Source organism: Schistocerca americana, chromosome 6 (genome assembly GCF_021461395.2).
Source record: "Schistocerca americana isolate TAMUIC-IGC-003095 chromosome 6, iqSchAmer2.1, whole genome shotgun sequence".
Classification (NCBI taxonomy): domain Eukaryota; kingdom Metazoa; phylum Arthropoda; class Insecta; order Orthoptera; family Acrididae; genus Schistocerca; species Schistocerca americana.
Window position 1 is genome coordinate 363,928,507 of NC_060124.1, and position 27,861 is coordinate 363,956,367.

The window sequence follows — 27,861 nt, forward strand, 5'->3', positions numbered from 1 at the left end:
TCTCTTTTATTATTGCATGGCGGTGGCACAGAAAGTAATGCCACACTTTTTTTCCTTTTTCTCAGTCGACGACAATGTTGTGAATGTGGAATGTTAGGTCTGAATTCTGTGAAGTTCTTGAGTGCATGTGCAAGATTTGTTTCTTCCTAGAGACAGGGTAGCTGCTGCAATGTTTCAAAATACTATCTGTAAGTGATGTATGTTATAAGCAGTGCATCATCATTAACTTTCTCACAGAGGGGAAAGAAACTGTAGGGAATATTCACAAATGTTTGTGTGTAGTCTATGGAGCATCTGCAATTGATGGGAGGACAGTTGGTTGCTGGATACAGATGGTGAGGCCATCGGAAGGCACTTTGGTGGAGCTTGCAGTGAGCAGGGAAACCATCCACAGCTGTCAACTTTACGTGTTGCAGTAAGCTGATGTTCTCATTCATGACGATCAATGCATTATGACTCTGCAGTTGGCACTGCTGCTGTCAATCAGCAAGTGAAGTGTGGATGCAATTATCCTTACTCTTGGATATTCAATAGTGTATGCAAGATGTATTCCATGCTATGTTACAGTGGGACATAAATCTCACAGAAAAAACAAAACAATTTTTTCTGAGTTGTAACATTTTGAAACTGAGGGGAGGCCATCGCGCATCCTGGATTGTGACATGATGATGAACCTGGGGTTCAGCATTTTGACTTAGAAACAATAAGATAACCAAAGTAATGAAGTCATCTTCACTCTCCACAGAAGAAAAAATTCAATGTAGCTGCTTCTGCCAGTAAGATCATGACAACTGTGAGGGTGTGATTCCAAGTGTGATGCCAAGAGACGGTACTGTCAATTTGAAGGCGTATGTGGTCACATTAACCACACTTACAAAAGATTTCCAGCAACTTTGGCACTATAACAGCCCACAGGATGTCTCTATTCAACATAACACTCAGCCTCACACAAGTTTGAGGACTTGTTAACACATCATGAAACAGGGTCGGACAGTTTTACCCTTTCTCCCTACAGCTCTGACCCAACTCCCTTGGACTTCCAAGTGTTCCGGGCACTGAAGGGTAGCATTTGTGGAAGATATTTTGAGGAGATGAGGTGGTGATTCGCACAGTGCAGAAATGGCTTAGTGACCAGAAGAGGAACTGGTACTGATATGGCACACACATTTGTGTATCGATGAAGGAATGCCACAGAACTGGAGTGAGCTTATGGAGAGAAATAGGGCGTGTAATAAACAACTGTTGAAGGAAAAAAAATGGAGCATTACTTCCTTGGTCCCTTCGTATTCTGAATTATAAATATTTGAAAATGAAAAAGAAAGTTTATTAGCAACAGGAATCATTCCTTAAGTGCTAAAGTGTGTGTGTGTGTGTGTGTGTGTGTGGGGGGGGGGGGGGGGGGTGTCTGTTTCACTTATATATTTTAGCAGTCTTTTCATTGTGCCTGTCACACTTCCTCTGTGTGGTGAGTAGTAATCTATCCTTCCTAAACTATTTTAATTCTATCCTAGATTTTCCCTTGTTCGAAAGACACATTTGATATTTTTTAGCAAAGAAAGGAAAACAAATGAAGGATGACAGTTTTGTTGAGTAAACAAATATGTTAATCAATTACAAACCTGAAATGTCAGCTACATAAATGCAGGTGCAAGTATTGGTACATGAAAGTCATTTAATGAAATTATGAATAAAGTTAATTTGAATAGCACCTGTGTATATCGCTAGCTGGTGAAAAGTAATGTACACAATGCTGAATTATGTCAACTATGAGGAACTTAAATAATAATAATAATTTAATAAAGTGCTTTCAGCTGCACAGTCATAACAGAAGACTAGTTGGTGTTACATTATAAGTTCAGTGGTTAGGTTACACTTTGTATTTGAAGGAACAAATCCTAGTCTGGTGCTGGTGATCTAGGTTTCCCATAATTTTTCCTAATTAATACAATTTCTTCAGTTAGCTCACATTGAATTATTTTACTATCATTGTCTGCCTGATTTAGTGTCTCCTTTGTCGAATGATAAATCTCAATGGTAATACACCAACAATAGAGATAGATATATTAGGAAAGAAAGCAATATTACAACCCAATGGAATGTGGCTCAACTGAATCATCTCTGTATCACAGTAAAGGTGGGTTTACACCTGTTTTATTCTATTTAGAATTTGTGCTGGGTCTGCATCTCAATTTTCTTATAATTCATTATGATGCTGTGCTCTGCTGATATTTACCAAATGCACATCCCATTTTCTGTGAAATGTTTCATTCTCTCATAGTAATTTTACCCTCTCCATCAGCCTCCTTCAACTTCGAAGGGCAGATGAACATACAATTCAGTCATGACAATAAAGACAAGGTGTGATCCACCTATGCCATCGATTAAATTGTTTACTTAGTTGTCCTGAAAAGATAATATCATCATTTAACTGTGCTAGAGGGATCACATTTTACCCATCTGAACTCGTTGTGTATTTGACTTACTGCATTTTCTTGAATAGCTTAGTCAGTCTGCCCTCCTATCCTGCACACAAAAAATTGCAGGTAAGCAAGTCACTTACAATTAGTTTAAGGAATGCAAAACTAGTTAGTCCTTTTCTTGACCTTTTGTGATAAGTTACTGGTTGTAAGGGCTGTGAATTTATACAAAGGAGGAGATGTGCAACTTACACGCAAAAATATGTATACAGCACTGATATTAATGAGAAAGTGTTTGTTTGGAAAGATGCTGTTTATTACACAAAGTGGATGGTGTCATACATGTATTGTATATTGTATTTGGTGATTAATGTGTGACAAATGAGACCAGAAATGTGATCAACCGGAGCAGAAACCAATACCTTAACAACAGCTGACAAGCTCTCACACATTTTGCGTAGGTGGAAAAAAGGTCAAATCTATGCAGTTTCTTGGGTTAAGTACAACATTAGCCTGAATTTGTGTATTTACTTCAAATGTTAGTAGTACACTGAGATGACAAAAGTCATGGGATACCTCATTATTGTGTCTGACCTCCTGTTGCGGCATAGTGTAAAAACTTGATGTGGTATGGACTCGACAAGATGTTGGAAGTTCCATGCAAAAATATTGGGCCATGCTGCCTCTTTAGTTGTGCATGTTTGCAGAAATGTTGCCAGTGCAGGATTTTGTGCTTGGACTGACTTCTCGTTTATGCCACATAAATGTTTGACGGGATACATTTCCGGTGATGTAGGTGACGGAATCATTTGTTCGAATTGTCCAGAATGTTCTTCAAACCACTCGTGAACAATTGCAGCCTGGGGACATGGCGCATTGTTATGGATAACTAAGTTCATAAATGGCTGCAAATGGTCTCCACGTAGCTGAATGTAACCATTTCCAGTCACTGACCAGTTCAGTTGGACCAGAGAACCAAGTCCATTCTATGTAAATACAGCCTACACCATTATGGAACCACCACCAGATTTCACAGTGCCCTCTTGACAACTTGGGTCCATGGCTTCTTAGCGTCTACATCAGACTCGAATCCTACCATTAGCTCTTACCAACTGAAATCGCCACTCATCTGACCAGACCACAGTTATCTAGCGTCCAACCAATATGGTTTTGAGCCCAGGAGATGTGCTGCAGGCTACGTCATGCTGTTAGCGAAGGCATTTGTGTCAATCATCTGCTGCTGTAGCCCATTAACGCCAAATTTCACTGCATATGTTCATCATATGTCCTTATGGTCTCTGTGGTTGTTTCACACAGTGTTGCTTGTCTGTTAGCACTGACAACTCTATGCAAATGCCAGTGTTCTTGGCCGTTAAGTGAAAGTCGTTAACCATTCCGTTGTCTGCGGTGAAAAGTAATGCCTGAATTTTGGTACTCTCAGCACACTCTTAAAAGACACTGGATGATCTTGCAGTATTGAATTCAGTAACGATTTCCGAACTAGAATGTGCCTAGTTCCAGTTGCCATTTTGTCTTCAAGTCTGTTAATTCCCATCCTTGTGGACATCATTACATCGGAACTCTTTTCATGTGAGTCGCCTGAGTACAAGTGAAAGCTCTGTCAATGCACTGCCCTTTTATACCTTGTATATGCGATACTACTGCCGTCTGTACATGTGCACATCACTATCCCATGACTTTGCCACCTCACAGCAAGGTAAGAACATTGAGAGATAATGATATGACAGACCTGACTGCCGGAAAGCTTGTGTCAAAAATTGAAATTTAATTGACCATCACAACTGTCCACTTTTGGTCTTAGAGGCCATTTTCAAGCAATAACAGGTTTCCTGTGCCATATCCCCACACACACCCACATGCCCCAATCCTACCACCCTCAAGAACCAACTGCAGTAGGGCTCCCACTTTCTCACAATACCACCTTGGACTGGATCAACTAATATCATGCCCTGAAATGGGGTACTTCCTTCCTAAGGTCCTGGAACCCCCACCTAAACTTGTGTTCCATCACCCCCCCCCCCCCCCTTCCCCCAAGGCTCCATAACATTTTAGTCCAACCCTATGCCAGTCCCAGCCCCTTGCCACACAAATCATATCCATGTGGATGACCCAGGTGCAAGACCCATCAATGTTTTCCCCTCTCTCCTGCTCCACTCCCTGTTCCCATTTTCCCACAGCCTCCCGACACTGCATCTGACAGCCTTGTTGTGGCGCCTGCCTTCTAATCTCTACACGCTCTACCACCAGACAGTGAACACACACACCCCCTCCCCGCACTTGTATCCTCCTATAACCCTCCCCTGTCAGTGCCCCACTCAAGTTTTCTGCTTTTGTTCAATGCAATATTTGAAGTCCGGCCAGAGCAGCTGTGCATAGCAGGTGTGGGTGTGGGGGGTGGGGGGGGGGGTCCTTTTATTTCCAGAAGGCTTTGGCTGAAAGCTCAATGTGTAACGGTGTTTTCATTGTGCTGGCCTGCAACTCAATATGTCATCTTTCATTATGATAAGTAGCACTCTATCCTTTTCATAATTCTTAATGCAGTCCAACATTGGCCCACTGTTGCATCCAGGGCGAGGTTCAGGGCATTTCAGCAGATAAAATTCAACCTGGCATTCCTAATGGGCCCAAATCATTCGATGTAAAAGTAATTCTGAGATGATCTAGCAGATAATGTTAAGGTTGTTCAGAGGTGATTCTGCGTTATGCAGGTTGTCTCTCCTAAGAGTTACCAGGTGCATTTTCTCTAATATCTCACAGCATATTAGCAACACAAACGGAATCAACCCAAACAAATACTGTTCACCATGTCTTTCACGTGATGCCCAGTGTCAATGGAAAGCGTCGGTTTGTTTCCCCGTTACAAAGAAAATTATTTTTGAAAGCAGAATTTTATATCCCCATTCGACAGAGTGGTCCCACCGTGTAATATGATATTCATTTTATCAGTATTTGATATGTATTAACAGGACAACAAAGCATGAAGAATAACCAGTACTCCAAAAATGACAGCACTGCTTGGCCAATGCTGACTGCTGCCACTATGCAGCAGCACTGGTTATTCTTCGTGTTTCACTGTATCTGTTATTACATATCACTTAACCAAATCTCACACTAGGCTAATTTGGAGACTTTATCGAATAGCTATATCAACTTCGCTTTACAAATAATTACCTTCTGCAAAGGGAACCAAATTTATGCTTCCCATCAACACTGGGAATAACATGAAAGATGTGATGAGTGTTTGGGCTGACTCCAGCTACATATTCCAAAAACAAAATTGCAAAGATTGGCCAAAACATCAGAGAAAATTCGGATGATGAATCTTAGGAGGGACACCTGGTATAATACACTATGTGATCAAAAGTATCCAGACACTCCCAAAAACATACATTTTTCATATTAGCTGCATTGTGCTGCCACCTACTGCCGGGTACTCCATATCAGCGATCTCAGTAGTCATTAGACATTGTGAGAGAGCAGAATGGGGTGCTCCGTGGAACTCACGGACTTCGAACGTGGCCAAGTGATTGGGTGTCACTTGTGTCATACGTCTATACGCGAAATTTCCACACTCCTAAGGATCCCTAGATCCACTGTTTCCAACGTGCGAGTGAAGTGGAAATGTGAAGGGACACGTCTGTTGACTGACAAGAGACCCCCGACAGTTGAAGAGGGCTCATAATGTGTAATAGGCAGACATCTATCCAGACCATCCCACAGGAATTCCAAACTGCCTCAAGATCCACTGCAAGTACTATGACAGTTAGGGGGGGGGGGGGGGGGTGCGAAAACAGATTTCATGGTCGCGTGGCTGTTCATAAGGCACACATCACGCTGGTAAATGCCAAATGATGCCTCGCTTGGTGTAAGGATCGTAAACATTGGATGACTGAACAGTGGAAAAAACGTTGTGTGGAGTGATGAATCACGGTCCACCATGTGGCGATCCGATGGCAGGGTGTGGGTATGGCAAATGCCTGGTGAACGTCATTTGCCGGCATGTGTAGTGCCAACAGTAAAATTCGGAGATGGTGGTGTTACAGTGTGGTAATGTTTTTCAAGGAGGGGGCTTCCCCTTGTTGTTTTGCATGGCAGTATCACAGCACAGGCCTACATTGATGTTATAAGCACCTTCTTGCTTCCCACTGTCGAAGAGCAATTCGGGGATGGCAATTTCATCTTTCAACACGATCGAACATCTGTTCATAATGCACACCTGTGGCAGAGTGTTTACACGACAATAACATCCCTGTAATGGACTGACCTGCATAGAGTCCTGACCTGAATCCTATAGAAGACCTTTGGGATGTTTTGGAACGCTGTCTTCGTGCCAGACCTCACCGACCAACATCGATACCTCTCCTCAGAGCAGCACTCTGTGAAGAATGGGCTGCCATTCCCCAAGAAACTTTCCAGCACCTGATTGAACGTATGCCTGCAAGAGGGGAAGCTGTCATCAAGGCTAAGGATGGGCCAACACCATATTGAATTTCAGCATTACCAATGGAGGGCACCACGAACTTGTAAGTCATTTTCAGTAGGTGTCTGGATACCTTTGATCACATAGTGTATGTCGAGTGCCTGAAAACTAAAAGAAAAAGCTGAAGACGAGCAGGGGACTGACACTAAGTTCAAGGTCTGGCTCTGACACTCAGCATATATAAATGTAATTTTTTACACACAAATAAGAAAAAGACCCATTACTATCCGATTATACCACTGGGAACAATAAGAACCATAAAAATATATGAATAACTGTAAGAAGCAACCTAAAGTAGAATCACCACATAAAACTAGTAAGAAAAATAAACGTCAGACTAAGATACCCTGGAAGTACCCCACAAAATGTAATTCAACCATGAAAGAGGAAGCTTAAAAATCCCTTGTACGACAGATTCTTCAATAACAGCTGTCACTTGGGGATTCAATTAGTAAGCACAAAAGTGTCACTGAAGTACAGAGGAAGTTGGTACGAGAAAAGTGTTGTGTATTATATGGAGGTTCACTTTTAAGACCAAAAGAAAATATTTTCCAAGGACAGTTAAGCAATGTATTACTGCCACCATATGCATGTTACAAAATGAATGTGATGAGAAAACCAAAGAAATTTGATCTTAAATGGAGGTTTACCAACAGTCGGCTTACTCGTGCACCATTTGCAGTTTGAGCAGGAAAGAGGTGTAAATCAGACGCACCCTCCACATTGTAACTTGGGTTGTGAAGTATAGTTGTAGATGTGCTCTGCATTTCTTACTAGGTCAACTTACTATGGATCCCCTGTACTTAAGCAATAATGCAGTATAGGTCATTTTCATAGACAAACTGATTTCCTGCGGACCCACCGGTAAATAAAAGCCAGCTGTTTCCCTTTCCAACAAATGAATTTGTGTGATTGTTTCTCTCAGGCATTTGTATGATATCAGTGACTCAAGTTGTTCCTCATTCTGTAATTAATGGACATGACATTTTACATTCCATAAGGTGCATTACTTTATTCCTCTACAATAAGAGCCAGTTTAAAGTCATTGCACTAGGCTGACATATTTTGTCAGGGTACTGCTACAATTTTCATCAGTTTTGAATTGTAATTTGATTTGTTTTATCAGTGACATAGTTTACACTTTGGAAATACATTGGGTCCTTTTATTTCTAGGGTATATATGGCCCTCTCGTAAGTTCGGTGGGTTCCTTGCATTGCTGCTGAAGAGCAGTATAATCTCTGAATGCAATCATCTCTGGGTGGTCGAGGGTATATCAGATAAATCTGGCTGGTATTCTTGCAATCGTGCTAATGCCATTTGGCATTTTCAAACCTTCGTTTCCTGATGGATCTCAGGAGAAATGTGCACAGTAACTTAATTCTTCATCTAGATAAAGCCTTTCTCAAAACTAGTTACATGAAAAGTAGGTAGATGTTTGCACTATGTTCCAAATTCGTCACTGATAACTTCAGCATACTGATCAATATGTCCCAATAACCCAATTCAGATAATTTGAAGTAACGCTTCAACCTAGATAAGGAGCACCCTGTCAGATTAAAACTGTGTGTGCTGGACTGAGACTTGAACTATGTAGGAGAGCTTCTGTGAAATTTGGAAGGTAGGAGATGTACTGGCAGAATTGAAGCTGTGGGGACAGGTTGTGAGACATGCTTGGGTAGCTCAGTCGGTAGAGCACTTGTCCATAGGCAAAGGTCCAGAGTTCGAACCACGGTCCAGCACACAGTTTTAATCTGGCAGGAACTTTTGTATCAGTGCACACTCTGCTGCAGAGTAGAGTAAAGAGCTGGGACTGCGCACATTACTAAAATGCTATTTGTTGTGGCATATTAGTGTTTGACCGTTTTCCAACCTTGAACTCTGCTCTTATGTGGATAACACGTGTAATCACAGTCAGTCGAGTGAATGACTGTAGGTAAGCAGTTTACAACAGACAGGTTTCGTATTCTGCTAGAAAATGTTGTGTACAAAGTTTGTCAAAAAAGGAGTGTGACTGACTGATGCTGTAAGTTTGTGTAATAAACAAATATTTTCAGTAGTTGTTAGCTTCAATATGCGATCTGTTACTTTTGATTTTCTGTCACTTAGTACTGAGTTGTGATAACTACTGTTGTTTAGTTTTGGATTATTTGCCACAGTTAAGCTCAAGTTCACTGCATGAAAGAAAAAGAGATCAGAAAACATGCAAGGTATCAGGAAGGAGACAAAAGCAGCAGTGCAACACCTGTAGCCATACTTTGACAGTTACACAGTATTTAATACTAACAAACTTTTTATCCTTTTCTTTTCGTGCCAACGTCTGCAACCCTCTTGCCTGGAATATTTCACATGTTAACTGCCACAAGGCTTCTGGAGGACACAGCACAGCCTTACTGCTATGGCAGCCAATCGTCTTATGGCAGTCAGTGTGTCAAAGAATCACACAAAGACTGACTTTGATCACTAGGTGTCAATATCAACATGAATTAATAGGGTTTTTGGCATATGATCGGAATGTGTGTTGGTTACGTTGATTTCTGTATCTGGGATTTATAAGCACTCACGTCTGAGATGAGATTGCTGAAGATTGTTAAACTTATATGTAATGTATGTGTGTGTGTGTGTGTGTGTGGGGGGGGGGGGGGGGGGGGGGAGATCAATGTGTTACGGGTAACCTTCAGATGCCAACTGTCACAGGAAAGTTGTTGGGACATCAGTACTATGACCCAGGTGAAAGATGAAAGATTATTGTGATTCATGAACTGAACTAACTTTGGCAACCAATATATCAGTGTGTCTTCCAAGAACCCTAAGTGAAATAATTGTCATTGATGTGGAATGAATCAAAAAGTTTTAAACATATTTTAATTTAAAAAGTAATAAATACTAAACTGAAAAATCATTTTACAATGTTTACTTACAATGACTGCCTTACTGCACTGAATTTGTACAAGTCAGATGGTACTAATACTCGCATTATTTGATATTATTAGTAATATGGTTCAAATGACTCTGAGCACTATGGGACTTCACTTCTGAGGTCATCAGTGCCCTAGAACTTAGAACTACTTAAACCTAAACACATCCATGCCTGAGGCAGGATTCAAACCTGCCACCATAGCGGCCGCGCAGTTCCAGACTCTAGCGCTATTAGTAATATACACACACCAGTTGGTTCTACTAAGAAATTCATCAACGGAGGAGGACGACTTGGCCACCAGTAAACATTTTAGGCTGAAACTGAACTTTATTGGTTGTTAAACGTTTTATGGCTGCTGGCAAGTTATTGAAAATGTGTGTTCCTGAATAATGGAGACCTTTTTGGACCAAAATAAGTTACCTTAAATCTTTGTGAAGATTATTTTTATTTCTAGTATTGATTCCAAGAACTGTGCTGTTTTTACGAAGAAATATATTTTCAATGAAAAATTTCATTACACAATAAATGTATTGGGAAGCAGTAGTTAATATCCCTAGTTTCCTAAACAGACCTCTGCAGGAAGTCCTTGAGTTCACACCACAAATAATTCTTGTTACATGTTTTTGGACCTGAGAAACTTTCACTTAGCTTGATGAGTTACCCTATAAAATAATCCCATGTGATGTAATGGAATGAAAGTAATGATAGTATGTTAGAATCTTCATTTTCATATCCCCTATATTGGACAACATTTGCACTGCAAATAGAGATTTGTTTAGGTACTTCAACTGTTCTGTGGTGTGCTCCTCCCAGTTGAATTTATAATTAAACAGTAATCCCAAAAATTTAACACTGTCCATTTCTTCTACACTCCTGGAAATTGAAATAAGAACACCGTGAATTCATTGTCCCAGGAAGGGGAAACTTTATTGACACATTCCTGGGGTCAGATACATCACATGATCACACTGACAGAACCACAGGCACATAGACACAGGCAACAGAGCATGCACAATGTCGGCACTAGTACAGTGTATATCCACCTTTCGCAGCAATGCAGGCTGCTATTCTCCCATGGAGACGATCGTAGAGATGCTGGATGTAGTCCTGTGGAACGGCTTGCCATGCCATTTCCACCTGGCGCCTCAGTTGGACCAGCGTTCGTGCTGGACGTGCAGACCGCGTGAGACGACGCTTCATCCAGTCCCAAACATGCTCAATGGGGGACAGATCCGGAGATCTTGCTGGCCAGGGTAGTTGACTTACACCTTCTAGAGCACGTTGGGTGGCACGGGATACATGCGGACGTGCATTGTCCTGTTGGAACAGCAAGTTCCCTTGCCGGTCTAGGAATGGTAGAACGATGGGTTCGATGACGGTTTGGATGTACCGTGCACTATTCAGTGTCCCCTCGACGATCACCAGTGGTGTACGGCCAGTGTAGGAGATCGCTCCCCACACCATGATGCCGGGTGTTGGCCCTGTGTGCCTCGGTCGTATGCAGTCCTGATTGTGGCGCTCACCTGCACGGCGCCAAACACGCATACGACCATCATTGGCACCAAGGCAGAAGCGACTCTCATCGCTGAAGACGACACGTCTCCATTCGTCCCTCCATTCACGCCTGTCGCGACACCACTGGAGGCGGGCTGCACGATGTTGGGGCGTGAGCGGAAGACGGCCTAATGGTGTGCGGGACCGTAGCCCAGCTTCATGGAGACGGTTGTGAATGGTCCTCGTCGATACCCCAGGAGCAACAGTGTCCCTAATTTGCTGGGAAGTGGCGGTGCGGTCCCCTACGGCACTGCGTAGGATCCTACAGTCTTGGCGTGCATCCGTGCGTCGCTGCGGTCCGGTCCCAGGTCGACGGGCACGTGCACCTTCCGCGCGACCACTGGCGACAACATCGATGTACTGTGGAGACCTCACGCCCCACGTGTTGAGCAATTCGGCGGTACATCCACCCGGCCTCCCGCATGCCCACTATACGCCCTCGCTCAAAGTCCGTCAACTGCACATACGGTTCACGTCCACGCTGTCGCGGCATGCTACCAGTGTTAAAGACTGCGATGGAGCTCCGTATGCCACGGCAAACTGGCTGACACTGACGGCGGCGGTGCACAAATGCTGCGCAGCTAGCGCCATTCGACGGCCAACACCGCGGTTCCTGGTGTGTCCGCTGTGCCGTGCGTGTGATCATTGCTTATACAGCCCTCTCGCAGTGTCCGGAGCAAGTATGGTGGGTCTGACACACCGGTGTCAATGTGTTCTTTTTTCCATTTCCAGGAGTGTATCTATTTGCAATAATATTTTAGGTATATGATGGTGCGAAATCTCTTTACAAGTTCTGAACTGCATGTAGTGTGTTTTTACGAAAGAAATGGCTAGGAACCATTTATTAATGTCAATGAAAGTTTTATTAACTGATCTTTCCGAGACTACACTCTATTTGCTATTTATTGCAATGTTTATATCATCTGCAAACAAAACGAACTTGGTATCTGGTTAAGATTAAAACATGTACTGCACATGCACATGCGACCCCCCCCCCTACCACACACACACACACACACACACACACACACACACACACACACACCTGCTCGCACAGCTGCACTCTCAGGCTGCTCAGGCCAAACTGAAATTCAAACTTGTTGAATGTGAACAACAATTTGTAGTGGAAATCCCAGGTCTGGTTCTGTTTCACTGATTCATTGATGATATCTTCATGATCTGTCCTCCAGCCCAGGGCATCCTAACCACATTCCTGAACAACCTCAACATCTGCCCTCCTCCTCCTGTCCACTTCACCTGGTCCTTAACATAGTGTCCCACATAATAGGATGTTGACCTCCTCCTCTCTGAGGACTCAGTCCACACCTCTATCCACATTAAATCCACCAACCACAAAAATATCTGCTTTTTGACAGTTGCCATCCCTTTCCCACCAAAAACTCCCTCCCATACAACTTAGCCACCTTGGGATGACATATCTGCAGTGACAGCAGCTCCCCTGCCCAGTATGCTTAGTATATCGCAAAGGCCTTCACAAGCGGGCATTATCCCCCAGATCTAGTCCACATACACATTTCCCGTGCTATATCCCCACACAGTGTGGGAAAGCTACTACAAACAGCATAGTGAACGCATTATTGTGGCCAAGATAGACACGAAGCCCACGCCTACAACAGTAGTACAAGTTTATATGCCAACTAGCTCTGCAGATGATGAAGAAATTGATGAAATGTATGATGAGATAAAAGAAATTATTCAGGTAGAGAAGGGAGACAAAAATTTAATAGTCATGGGTGACTGGAATTAGAGAGTAGGAAGAGCGAGAGAAGGAAACATAGTAGGTGAATATGGATTGGGGGTAAGAAATGAAAGAGGAAGCCGTCTGGTAGAATTTTGCACAGAGCATAACTTAATCATAGCTAACACTTGGTTCAAGGATCATGAAATAAGGTTGTATACATGGAAGAATCCCGGAGATACTAGAAAGTATCAGATTATGTAATGGTAAGACAGAGATTTAGGAACCAGGTTTTAAATTGTAAGACATTTTCAGGGGCAGATGTGGACTCTGATCACAATCTATTGGTTATGAACTGTAGATTAAAACTGAAGAAACTGCAAAAAGGTGGGAATTTAAGGAGATGGGACCTAGATAAACTGACTAAACCAGAGGTTGTACAGAGTTTTAGGGACAGCATAAGGGAACAACTGACAGGAATGGGGGAAAGAAATACAGTAGAAGAAGAATGGGTAGCTTTGAGGGATGAAGTAGTGAATGCAGCAGAGGATCAAGTAGGCAAAAAGACGAGGGCTAGTAGAAATCCTTGAGTAACAGAAGAAATATTGAATTTAATTGATGAAAGGAGAAAATATAAAAATGCAGTAAATGAAGCAGGCAAAAAGGAATACAAACGTCTCAAAAATGAGATCAACAGGAAGTGCAAAATGGCTACGCAGGGATGCCTAGAGGACAAATGTAAGGATGTAGAGGTTTATCTCACTAGGGATAAGATAGATAATGCCTACAGGAAAATTGAAGAGACATTTGGATAAAAGAGAACCACTTGTATGAATATCAAGAGCTCAGATGGAAACCCAGTAAGGTGGAAGGAGTACATAGAGGGTCTATACAAGGGCGATGTCCTTGAGGACAATATTATGGAAATGGAAGAAGATGAAGATGAAATGGGAGATATGATACTGTGTGAAGAGTTTGACAGAGCACTGAAAGACCTAAGTCGAAACAAGGCCCTGGGAGTAGACAACATTCCGTAGAACTACTGACAGCCTTGGGAGAGCCAGTCCTGACAAAACTCTACTGTCTGGTGAGCAAGATGTATGAGACAGGTGAAATACCCTCAGACTTCAAGAAGAATATAATAATTCCAATCCCAAAGAAAGCAGGTGTTGACAAATGTGAAAATTACCGAACTATCAGTTTAATAAGTCACAGCTGCAAAATACTAACGTGAATTCTTCACAGACGAATGGAAAAACTGGTAGAAGCCGACCTCGGGGAAGATCAGTTTGGATTCCGTAGAAATTTTGGAACACGTAAGGCAATACTGACCCTATGACTTATGTTAGAAAATAGATTAAAGAAAGGCAAACCTACCTTTCTAGCATTTGTAGACTTAGAGAAAGCTTTTGACAATGTTGACTGGAATACTCTCTTTCAAATTCTGAAGGTGGCAGGAGTAAAATACAGAGAGCGAAAGGCTATTTACAATTTGTACAGAAACCAGATGGCAGTTATAAGAGTTGAAGGGAATGAAAGGGAAGCAGTGGTTAGAAAGGGAATCAGACAGGGATGTAGCCTATCCCCAGTATTATTCCATGTGTATATTGAGCAAGCAGTGAAGGAAACAAAAGAAAAATTCGGAGTAGGTATTAAAATCCACGGAGAAGAAATAAAAGTTTTGAGGTTCACCGATGACATTGTAATTCTGAGAGAGACAGCAAAGGACTTGGAAGAGCAGTTGAACGGAATGGACAGTGTCTTGAAAGCAGGATGTAAGATGAACATCAACAAAAGCAAAACGAGGATAATGGGATGTAGTCGAATTAAGTCGGGTGATGCTGAGGGAATTAGATTAGGAAATGAGACACTTAAAGTAGTAAAGGAGTTTTGCTATTTGGGGAGCAAAATAACTGATGAAGGTTGAAGTAGAGAGGATATAAAATGTAGACTTGCAATGGCAAGGAAAGCGTTTCTGAAGAAGAGAAATTTGTTAACATCGAGTATAGATCTAAGTGTCAGGAAGTTGTTTCTGAAAGTATTTGTATGGAGTGTATGGAAGTGAAACATGGACGATAAATAGTTTGGACAAGAAGAGAATAGAAGCTTTCGAAATGTGGTGCTACAGAAGAATGCTGAAGATTAGATCGGTAGATCACATAACTAATGAGGAGGTATTGAATAGGATTGGGGAGAAGAGGAGTTTGTGACACAACTTGACTAGAAGAAGGGATCGGTTGGTAGGACATGTTCTGAGGCATCAAGGGATCACAAATTTAGTATTGGAGGGCAGCATGGAGGGTAAAAATTGTAGAGGGAGACCAAGAGATGAATACACTAAGCAGATTCAGAAGAATGTAGGTTGCAGTAGGTAATGGGATACGAAGAAGCTTGCACAGGATATAGTAGCATGGGGAGCTGAATCAAACCAGTATCAGGACTGTAGACCTCAATAACAACAACTACATCCCCACACACTCCAAATCCTTCCACCACCCCAAGAACTCACTAAAAATGAGTGGCTGGTCATCACTCAATACCACCATGGATGGGAACAACTGAACCACATGCTTCATCAGGGCTATGATTATCTATTTCATGCCCTGCTATGAGGGACATCATACCCAAGATCCTTCCCACCCCTACTAATGTGGTGATCTGTCATCCACCAAAAAACATAGTTTGTCCTTATGCCACTCCCAATCCCAACTCCTTGTCACAGGGATCATATCACTGTGAAAGATCCAGATGCAAGAACTGCCAAATCCACCTACCCAGAACTTCCAAATCCAGTCCTGTCACAGGCCTATCTTACCCCATCAGAGGCTGGGCCTCCTGTGAAAGCACCCATGTTGTGTACCACCTCTGTTGTAACCATGCTCAGCTTTTTATTTTGGTATGGCTACCAACCATCTACTCACCAGGATGAATGGCCACCACCAAACTGTAGCTAAGAGGACAGTGAACCATTCTGTTGCACAACATGTATCTGAGCATAAATTATGCTTCACAGCCTGGTCATCTGGAACCACCCGTCCACCACCAGCTTTTCTGAACTACACGTATGGGAGTTATAACACATTTTCCGCTCCCAATATCATCCCGGCCTCAACCCACAGTTACCTACTGTCTGTACATCGTTCACCCAACAGTTTCTGCCCCCCTCCCCCTCTGTCCAATCATCCCTCCCAACTCACATCCCCTCATCCTCATTGTGCACTGTTCTCTGCCAGTGCACCCACCAATGTTTCCCCCTTCCCTGCTCCTCTCCTTTCTGCTCTTTAATTCCACCCCACCCCCCCTCCTCTTTCCCTACCGTCACCCAACATTGCAGTAGTCTTGTCTGCCACCTCTAGTCCCTGCATGTTCTGCCAGGTAGAGCACTGCTTCCTCTTCCCCCACATGTATCCTGGTATCCCTCCTGCTTCCCTGCTGCGTGTGGTGTGTGTGTGTGTGTGTGTGTGTGTGTGTGTGTGTGTGTGTTTTAGTAAGGCTTTGGCTAAAAGCTTAATGTGTAACAGTCTTTTCGTAGTACCTGTCTGCAGCCCAAAGTGTCATCTCTTTGGCGAGACGAAATCTGTCCTTTCTGTAATTGTTGATATTCCAACATGGACTTTCCATTGTTTAACTTAAAAGGATGTGATTTACACAATAAAATGCCTTTTACAGACAGAATAGCAAGACTATATTAAAATATACAACAAATATTCTCTGGGATTTTTCTTAAGTCTATATGTTAAACATTTCACATCTTGATGAGAACCTAGAAAGCTTGTATAAAGGGCTATAGAAACTGATAAACAGCAGAAAATCCCATTATACCATGACAATGGTGAATTTTAATGCAAAAGTGGGACAAATATACGTAAGAAGAAGCTGCCAGGTACATAGTCACGTTTACCTTCAACACATTCCTCAAGAGTAAAATAAATAAAAAAAATGAATTTGATAACGACGAAATTAAACTAAAAGTGAAATTGACTCTATCTTATTAAACAACAGAGATATTGTACAGGATCTGATGATCACAAACCACTTCCCAACCTCCAGTAATCATACACTAGTTGGAGCATAGCAAGTATACGTGCATAGCTGGAAAGAAAGAATCTCATGCAATGGCAATGGCAATGGCAAGGAAAGCGTTTCTGAAGAAGAGAAATTTGTTAACATCGAGTATAGATCTAAGTGTCAGGAAGTTGTTTCTGAAAGTATTTGTATGGAGTGTATGGAAGTGAAACATGGACGATAAATAGTTTGGACAAGAAGAGAATAGAAGCTTTCGAAATGTGGTGCTACAGAAGAATGCTGAAGATTAGATCGGTAGATCACATAACTAATGAGGAGGTATTGAATAGGCTTGGGGAGAAGAGGAGTTTGTGACACAACTTGACTAGAAGAAGGGATCGGTTGGTAGGACATGTTCTGAGGCATCAAGGGATCACAAATTTAGTATTGGAGGGCAGCATGGAGGGTAAAAATTGTAGAGGGAGACCAAGAGATGAATACACTAAGCAGATTCAGAAGAATGTAGGTTGCAGTAGGTAATGGGATACGAAGAAGCTTGCACAGGATATAGTAGCATGGGGAGCTGAATCAAACCAGTATCAGGACTGTAGACCTCAATAACAACAACTACATCCCCACACACTCCAAATCCTTCCACCACCCCAAGAACTCACTAAAAATGAGTGGCTGGTCATCACTCAATACCACCATGGATGGGAACAACTGAACCACATGCTTCATCAGGGCTATGATTATCTATTTCATGCCCTGCTATGAGGGACATCATACCCAAGATCCTTCCCACCCCTACTAATGTGGTGATCTGTCATCCACCAAAAAACATAGTTTGTCCTTATGCCACTCCCAATCCCAACTCCTTGTCACAGGGATCATATCACTGTGAAAGACCCAGATGCAAGAACTGCCAAATCCACCTACCCAGAACTTCCAAATCCAGTCCTGTCACAGGCCTATCTTACCCCATCAGAGGCTGGGCCTCCTGTGAAAGCACCCATGTTGTGTACCACCTCTGTTGTAACCATGCTCAGCTTTTTATTTTGGTATGGCTACCAACCATCTACTCACCAGGATGAATGGCCACCACCAAACTGTAGCTAAGAGGACAGTGAACCATTCTGTTGCACAACATGTATCTGAGCATAAATTATGCTTCACAGCCTGGTCATCTGGAACCACCCGTCCACCACCAGCTTTTCTGAACTACACGTATGGGAGTTATAACACATTTTCCGCTCCCAATATCATCCCGGCCTCAACCCACAGTTACCTACTGTCTGTACATCGTTCACCCAACAGTTTCTGCCCCCCTCCCCCTCTGTCCAATCATCCCTCCCAACTCACATCCCCTCATCCTCATTGTGCACTGTTCTCTGCCAGTGCACCCACCAATGTTTCCCCCTTCCCTGCTCCTCTCCTTTCTGCTCTTTAATTCCACCCCACCCCCCCTCCTCTTTCCCTACCGTCACCCAACACTGCAGTAGTCTTGTCTGCCACCTCTAGTCCCTGCATGTTCTGCCAGGTAGAGCACTGCTTCCTCTTCCCCCACATGTATCCTGGTATCCCTCCTGCTTCCCTGCTGCGTGTGGTGTGGTGTGTGTGTGTGTGTGTGTGTGTGTGTGTGTGTGTGTGTGTTTTAGTAAGGCTTTGGCTAAAAGCTTAATGTGTAACAGTCTTTTCGTAGTACCTGTCTGCAGCCCAAAGTGTCATCTCTTTGGCGAGACGAAATCTGTCCTTTCTGTAATTGTTGATATTCCAACATGGACTTTCCATTGTTTAACTTAAAAGGATGTGATTTACACAATAAAATGCCTTTTACAGACAGAATAGCAAGACTATATTAAAATATACAACAAATATTCTCTGGGATTTTTCTTAAGTCTATATGTTAAACATTTCACATCTTGATGAGAACCTAGAAAGCTTGTATAAAGGGCTATAGAAACTGATAAACAGCAGAAAATCCCATTATACCATGACAATGGTGAATTTTAATGCAAAAGTGGGACAAATATACGTAAGAAGAAGCTGCCAGGTACATAGTCACGTTTACCTTCAACACATTCCTCAAGAGTAACATAAATTAAAAAAATGAATTTGATAACGACGAAATTAAACTAAAAGTGAAATTGACTCTATCTTATTAAACAACAGAGATATTGTACAGGATCTGATGATCACAAACCACTTCCCAACCTCCAGTAATCATACACTAGTTGGAGCATAGCAAGTATACGTGCATAGCTGGAAAGAAAGAATCTCATCAATCTGGAAATTAGAAGTGTAAATTATGAGGATTAAATTAAAACATGGAAGTATACCTGAATACATTAAGCAAAAAGTTCAGCATCTTGGAAAATGATTACATGGACAGAGGAGTAATGGATAATTACTGACAAATATGGAAAAAAATGAACAACGTCAACAAGAAGAACATAACAGATTATGTTGAATTAAACAAAACTAATAGTGTTCACAAGTGGATCTAAGAAGATACATTGGAAAATTGGGTGAAAAAAAAAACAGTAAAATAATAGTAAAATGAAGAATCTCAAAGAAAACTGTACATGTATTACTTTTAATGTTCATTAGATGCAGAAAAAGATGGACACTTAATAATGACATTCTGACTGAGATGTATAACACCGTTAGTTGTGAAGAAAGGGAAGTACTGGAACATGGTGCTTTTTGAATAGCTATGATTATAGCTAGAGGAAAACTTAATACAAAAAGGGAACTAACAAGGTAGTTTCACAAAGTCTATGGAGAGAGGCAATTCCTCGAAACTAGAACATTTCTGTAATTGTTTCGCTAGGTGAGAAATTTAACAATGGAAACTCCAGGTACGAATATCAGCAGTGTACGAAAAGACAGATTACTTCTTACCATAAAGAAGACGCGTTAAGTTGCAGACAGGCATAATTAAAAGACGCTTACATGAAGAATGAGATGCTGGAGTTGGCGGTCATGTGTGCATGAGATATGCTTGCTTGTGGGTATGATCGATGTGTGTCTCTCTTTTGCTTACGAAGGCAGTGGCCGAAAGCTTTATGTAATTGTCTTTTAATTGTGCCTGTCTGCAACTTAACGTGTCTTCTTTATGGTAAGGAGCAATCTGGCTTTTCCTACATTCTTGACAAGAAAATAAAGAGACAAGGCTACAGACCTGTCACGACTCCCTGCATAATGAACAAAATATACACTAATATTATCACTGACCACATAAAAAACATTAGATTTTTAAATAAGTAAAGGAAAGAGCAGGCTTTAGAGGAAGATGTAGTACAATGGATCATTTGCAAGTCTTGAATGAAATTACAAGGGTTTAGATAAGGATATATTATAATGGACCATTTGAAAGTTGTGAATGAAATCACGGAAAGGAGCAATGAGTATCAATTACCACTGTGCCTTGGATATTTGGATTTTTAGAAAGTTTTTGACTCAGTTTCAACAAAATCTATACTGATTGATTCAACCTATTCATCAAAGTAGTGGGAAGTTCAAAACTGAAACAAAAGCCACACAAGGAGATTCCATATCACCTAAACTATTCACAGGAGCCTAGAGGAAGCACCCATATCCCTAAATAAAGGAGGAGCATTAGTTAGTGGAACATATACATGATCCATCTTTGTTTTTTGTGAAGGCATTCTACTGTTTCCCTCCAATGCAGGTAAATTTCAATAACAATTGCCAGAACTTATCTTCTGAAATAGACAACACACACACATAACCACTGTCTCTGGCTGCCGAGGCCAGAGTTAGGTGTTTCATAGTCCTTTTGTTGTGCCTGTCTGGGACACTCTATCTCTGTTATATGCTGAGTAGCAATCTATACCTTTCACAATATTGTCAAAAAGGATGTATCCAGTGGACCTGTATGTGAAGCACTGTGCCTTGCACAGAAACCTATGCATCTCCTTGCCCTCCTTGACATCTTGTGAAGCACCTGAGTAGTTACACTTCTTCAACACTTTTGTGCAATTCTTCACTAGTCTTGTACTGACATTGAGCCACATGAGACATAAGAATTCCTCATAATGAGTTGTCGGGCATGGTAAGAACTGGGCTTTGCAGTGGCCGTTTCAATGGGGCTGGAAATGTTTCTGAATCACACCCAATGAAGCAGCTTTGGAATTGTTCTCAAGGAACTCCAACACATGAATGGCAAAGTGGGTGGAGTGCTCTTCACACATGTTCCATGATTCCATTGGCTTTGAGATGAGATATTAACCATGTTTGCAATATGTGATTTACATCCACTTGAAAAAAATATGGCCCAAACAGATATTGTGGTAACATTTCAGCCCATATAGTAATAGGACGCAGGTTTTTTTTCCAACTTTTGGAATTAATGGGGATTTCTTTAGACCACATTTCTCCTGTGTGAACTGCGACATATTACATATTTATTAGAAGATAACACTCTTAATTGAGATATAGTATTTGGAAATTGTGCTAACATGGAAAGCTGCAACTTGCTTTTCCACGATGTTGCCAGATTAGTTCACAAATATTGTCTAAATCATTTTATTTTCAATTTTTTAAATGTTGTCATGTATTGTTGACTGTGATACCTAATGTTCAGCTGAGCTTTTGTGAATGGATTGCGCTCATGAAAACTAAGTGTTACAGGACATACACTCATCAGACGTATTTGGTTCCTTATCCTCTGGCCAAGTACTGCATGGCAGCTTAAGAAGTATGTATATCGATGCATGGATTGTCTCCTACAGTTTGCCACAACTGCACAATGGTGCATTTTAAATAAATTCATTGCAAATCATGTTCTCCAGAGAAACAACCATCATTTCACAACACATAAGCTGCAATAAAATATGCTGCATTCAGTTTGGTATAGATAATTCTGTTAATGTTGACAGTCAGCTATCACACAATACAGTAATTGCACATCTAGCAAAGTAACATACACTAGATTTCAGGGACTGATGACAAATGGAAAGCTCCTTAGGAAGACACAGTCATGAGACCCAGCAGAAGGTGAATGCAGCTACCATGATTCATACACTAACATCACAGTAAATCTACTTGCTTATTAGGTATGAGATTGACAACACTAAATTGTTTAAAAGAACTAGCAGTATCCATTCAGTGAATGCATGACACAAGAATACCCTTCATGTTGTGAGCACATCCTTAATTAAAGTGCATCATCATACATACATTTTCATTTTCATTTTTTTACATTACTTTCAAAATAGTTGAAGATTATTAGCTACAAACTGCAGGTTTACGAACCCAAAACAAAGACTTTTCTTCTTGCAAACTCTTTCTGTACCTGCATGGGTATGTAAGGTCTGTCCACTTAACTGTGCTAAAGGAATGTTATTCATGGAAATAATATTCACCTATGAACAGTTTAGGCACACTTGATTGTGGTATTATAGCTGCAAATCATTAAAATTAATTGAAAAGTGCAAAAAACTATTGTTGCAAATTGATTGCTTGCCAGGCAATCTGACTTAAGTTTTGCATGGATTTTCAAATCCACGTTAGTCCTGGGATAGTTCCTAACAGCTGGTATGGCTGATACCCTCGCCTTTCCTTGTCCATTATTTAGAATTGTAAAATGAAGTAAATTCTTATGTTATGTGTTATTAGTACTATGATTTTTATTTTTATTCTTTAATTCCATAGTTCAAAATTTTACTGTATTTTTTTAAAATAAATTCTGGGCACATTATGGTATATATTCTATGAGCTTGTACCATTAATACACAGGTTGAACTGAATAAAAATACACTAACACATAATGTCATTTATATAATCATAACTAAATTTCTGCATTATTAATTTTGTCGTGTTGTCCGTAGTCAGATAATTTTCCTAGGCTCATCATACAGGATTGATCAAGATTGTCGAAGCAGAGTTTTGTTATTCTTCAATATTGTTGGATTGCTTTCATTTCCATTCATGAGTAGGCAGTTCACAATGAATAATCACTTTGTATCTATTGCTACTGATTTGCATTAAAACCTTGAATTATCATAACATCTCATTGTGTTGGAGAATGGCACAATTAATTCATGGAGTAACAGTGACAAAACAAGTGAACTTAAACAATGAAGCTCAAGCATCTGACAAGCAACACAACAACAACAACAACAACAAAGGTGTGGGCACCTCTGCCCACCCCCAGTTCCATGCACCCATAGATGGGGAGAGGGGGTGAGGGGTTACACACCTCAGCATGCACATGCAGTAGAGCTAGTTAACAACTGATTGCAGAATAAGTGCAACAACTACTATTTTCTCTTATATTACTGTCTTTCTACCCTTGTTTTCAGAAGTAAGTGTGCACCTATACTTAGCTCCTATTTTGCTTGTAGTTCTGAGCTTTAGGTCAAATATTTGTATTTTCTTTCCACTCTTGATAACAGTTTTCTTTGTGTTCCCGACAGCGTCCACAATTTCATTGCAAAAATGAACCAAAATTGTTATGATACATGGATGTTAATGCAGGATATGTTGCATGTGAAGTTGTTCTTTTGAGAAATCACAAAGCTGACCATTATATATGGATCGTAATATAGCTTGGAGTAGGAAAACCCATGTGCATGTGTGTGTATGCGTCCGTGCATGACGCAGTACATGCTCAGTTTGGGGAAGGAAATTGGTGGTGTGCTTTTCAAAGGGACCAACCTGGCATTTGCCTTAAATGGTTTAGCAAAAATGTGGTAAATGCCAATCTCAGTGGCTGGACGTGGATTTGAACCACCATCCTCCCTAATGCGTGTCTATTGTACACCTTGCTTGTTTATAGGGTTTGCTGAATTAAATTGCTCCCAAGGTCCTTGTGTCACAAGTGGTGAATATTATGAAAAAAAATTGATTATCTTCCATGCTGATTTAGTTATTTGCTTCCCACAAGAGCCACTAATTAAGTTCCACAATGAATTCTGTTGTGTAGCAAAATGACCATAGACATTTGGTTAGGCAAACAAAATGACAAGATTATAATGCCACATGTATTCTATTGGTAGCATGTCACAACACCCCCACCTCCCGCTCTAGTAGATTCTGCAGTTTTTACAGTGTACTTCATATACAATTTAGAAGGAACTACTTCCAATGCAAGTCATTTGAAAAATAATGATTTTAGTTCCACAATGTTGCTGATAAAGGTACTATTGATCTGAAAGATATTTAAGTTCTCTGTTTTGTTTGTGTGCCTATCAATAACTCAGCACCTCCATTATTTGGTGAGTTCTATCCTCACTCCTTAAATTATTTATATTCTACCAAGGCCTTTCCATTACCATGTATGTAAGAAGTGTGGTAGTCTTCAGCTTTAAGGATTAGCAATTCATTCTGAATGTGGAAGGTGATACTGACAGTAACTAATGTCACCTGATGACAGAATAAGACAGTATACGAAGTGGGACAAGAAAGTAATGAGACTGATGTGAAAAAAAATGTTGCTTACGTGAAAAAAAATGTTGCTTACCATTTTAGTCAAGTTTAGTGTAGTCTCCTTCAAAGGAGTTCCCTTCTGATTGCACACACTTTTTCCAGCACTTCTGCAATTGATGGTAACATTTCTGGAACTCATCTTCTGTAATATCCTCCAAGACCCTCATCACAGCTTTTTGGACATCTTGTGTTGTTTAAAAATGGTGTCCCTTGACTGCCTTTTTGACTCTTGGAAATAGAAAAAAGTCACATGGAGTGATATCAAGTGAATAAGGTGGCTGTGGTAGTACTGAAATTTGTTTTGAGATTAAAAATTGTATGGGATGCAGAATCCAATTATCAGCAATGTTGGCATGGACACGAAGAACTCTTTTACGAAGTCTTTCTAAAATTTCTTTGTAGTAATATTGGTTAACTGTTTGTCCAGGGGGCACCCACTCCGACTGATGCTCAGTTCTTCCGCAATCATTTTCACGGATAATCTTCGACCAGATCATACGAGTTCACGCACCCTGGCCAAGTTGACATCCATCCGTGAGGTTGATGGTCTTCATCTTCAACATTCGTTCTGCCTTCACTAAACATTTTTGCCAACGAAAAACTTGACCTCTTGGCATAACCTCCTCTCCAAAAGCCTTCTGAAGCTTACCGTAAGTTGTCGTCATGTTTTCACCAAATTCAACGCAAAAAGAAATGGCATACCATTGTGCAATATTATGCGGTTCCATTTCCATGACGAGAGACACAAACACGTGTTAACTTATTAGCACAACTCACGACTGAGCAGTTGCATCGATGTGCCGCTTGGACTAGAAACAGCTTATAGACCAAGGTCAAAGATATTGTGCCTACGCAAGCCTGCAGGGTTGACACATCTTGCAAAGAAAATATCAGTCTCATTACTTTATTGTTGCACCTCGTATAGGAAAGACCATTGCAGAAGCCAGCAGCTTAGTCATCCAGAAGTTTAGTCAACCAGCATACATGTTTGAAACACCGATTTTATAGTTGTTTTAGTGTTTCATACTGCCATGGGCTAACACTTCAAAGGATTTTTTTCCAAATTGACCCTGGCAGTGAAATCCTGCATGCTCTTCTCTACTGGTTTATATGGCATGTAATTATGTGTCAAACTGACAAAAGTTTACAGAGGTTATATATGTTATATTAAAGCTCATAAACTCTAACAAAAATCTTCCTCAATTGAAGGTAAGACTGACTGACCCCACTTTCTTTTTAAAACTGTTTGAAAGCTTTGGTTTCTATTGAGAAAATGACTTATGACCCAATGATTTTTGTTAATTCTGTCAACAGAGGATAATTGTGTATTTGGCAACTTACCTAGTGGCCACTTATTTTCTATGAAATGCAGAATTATTTCAGAAAGTGTTCCACTAATCATTTTGAACAAAGGATTTTTCTTGGTACTCTATCCCTCTCTGTCGTTTAACACCATAAGAGACTATGTCAAGTAATAGAAGGCGTTTCTCGAAGCCATTTTTGCAGCCCAAAAGCACTGCATTCCTTCTGTGGCCAACTGTATTCTCTTCTCTGTTCAGCCGCTGTTTTACTCTTGCTCATCGTGGGAGCCCTTAAAGTTGTTGGTCAGTGATCTGTACTTTGATATATTAAAGATGTCCTGATCCAGCCTATTGCTCTACAGGTCCTTCGAAACTTTCTTGGAAGGACCTCAAGAGCATTTGTTGGTATATATAAAGTTCTACTTATTTTTGGGAAAGAAATCTCCTGATACATGACAATAGAGACAGTAATTATCACCAAGGTGTTGTCAGATTTTTTAAGTAGAGAAAGAACTGTGGTAATCTTTAATCTATTGTAGAACACCAACCTGTATGCATCCATATGAACAGTATATAAAAGTGGTTGTAATATGTTTGCTATTTTTTAAACATAATTTAATAGGCCATACAAATATATCAACATTGAACATTTTAGCTATGTAATAGGTAATACAAACTCAACGACAGCGACTTACGGCACTTGAAATATATACATTTTATCTTGGGATTTCTTGTAGGCCAACTCAAAGCTGCAGCTAGCCACAAATTTAAGTCAATTTCTCTGGACTCCACTGACAATTTACAATGACACTCTGGAACACGGGTCCCTTGAAAAATGGATATAAGGAAGAGTCTGAGGAATAGAATTAGGTTTGAGTCCCCAATTTGCCACAGACATTTGACAAGCTGAATACTCTGCTTAACATAGACATTTGATTCCTTCAGCTGTTATTTTCACTAACACTCCCTTTTCTAAGCATGCATATTTTATCATTTTTCATGAGGACTGTAATAAATTTTCAGATTTCTGTGGCTGCCATCACTTTCCTGGACTGCACATTTCTCTCCAGACATGAGCCAAATATACCTGGGCTAAGTTTGATTGCCGTCATGCTATTTACAGTCTTAAATGCTTTTTAGAATTACATACAAACAGTGAGGAACCTAAGGTGGGAGGTTACCCAGGAATATATCCTTGACCTCTTCAATTTCATATCTTGTCATTTAGAGGACTGATTAAAACATGTGCGGGTTTCACACCTTATGGAATTCTCAGAGCCAGAGGTCATGCAAAAGTTCTGCAAATCCACCCACTGACTTACGTGTTGCAATGTATCTAGCTTAATGTAATCCAACAGATAAAAAACCTACTCACCAAGTGGTGGAAGAAGAACATACATACAAAAAATATGGTGTACGCAAGCATTTGGAGCCAGGGGCTCTTTCTCCTGGCAGAAGGGTTGAAGGGAAAGGAAGAGGGGCGAAGGAAAAGGACTGGTGAGGTTCAGGAAAAGGTGTGGACTTGGGAAAAGTCACCCAGAACCCTGGGTCAGGGGAGACTTATCACATGGGATGAGGAGGAAGAGAGTTTTCTTCTCATTCTGTCTGGTAAGGCTCCCCTGACCTGGGGTTCTGTGTGACTTTTCTGAACTCCACCGCTTTTTCCTCACCCCCCTTCCTTCCCCCTCAACCCTTATGCCAGGAGGAGGAGCCACTGGCTCTGAAAGCTCGCATACACCATATCTTTTATATGTGTGGTTTCCTGCCGCATTGGTGAGTAGAATTTTTATCTATCCAATTAATTATAATTTCAAAAATTTATTATTTTCTTGACTTACCTGGTCTGTGTTATAAAGTTAATTTCAGTCACACTTTCAAATCTGTTGATGTATTTTTTATGTTCTATTATTCCAATTTTTTATCTTTTAGAATGGCTATTTCTTCCCCTCTCTTATCATTACACACTGGTTCCCTTTTTATAAGCCAAAAGTAAGGATATTATAATACATAA

At 40.9% G+C, this 27,861-nt stretch overlaps 1 protein-coding gene across 2 annotated transcripts in view; it reads right to left on the reverse strand.

The window, feature by feature from the left end:
* Positions 1 to 27,861, reverse strand: part of LOC124620370 (reticulon-4-interacting protein 1 homolog, mitochondrial-like) — a 173,190-nt gene that overhangs the window by 6,763 nt on the left and 138,566 nt on the right. The window lies entirely within an intron of this gene.